The sequence below is a fragment of the Eimeria mitis genome, genomic scaffold (assembly GCF_000499745.2).
Source record: "Eimeria mitis Houghton genomic scaffold, Emh_scaff3899, whole genome shotgun sequence".
Classification (NCBI taxonomy): domain Eukaryota; phylum Apicomplexa; class Conoidasida; order Eucoccidiorida; family Eimeriidae; genus Eimeria; species Eimeria mitis.
The window spans coordinates 1-457 of NW_013572234.1; positions in this window are offsets into that span (position 1 = coordinate 1).

A 457-nucleotide genomic window follows, 5' to 3' on the forward strand; every position below is an offset into this window, starting at 1 on the left:
TATACATATATATATATATATATATATATATATACTGACCCTGCATAGCGTCCTGTAGGTCTTCAGGTGTATCGATGGGGCCCAAGGCCGCCTCGTAGACGCCAAACACCCCCATACCCACGCACACCTCGCCTGCGCAGCAGCAGCAGCAGCAGCAGCAGAAGCAGCAGCAGCAGCAGCAGCAGCAGAAGCAGTAACAGTAGCACCAGCAGCAGTAGCAGCAGAAGCAGCAACAGCAGCAGCAGCAGCAGCAAAAGAGCAGCAGCAGCAGCAGAAGAAGCAAACGAAATGAAGCATTGTCTGTGTCTCTCGGGGGTACAAACAAAAAAGGAGACAGCAGAGAAGCAGCAGAAAGGAGACAGAGACACTGCGTTGTTAAGAGAAGAGGAGACAGAACCCTCTCCTGTCCCTTTTTTTTTTTTTTTTTTTTTTTTTTTTTTTTTTTTTTTTTTTTTTT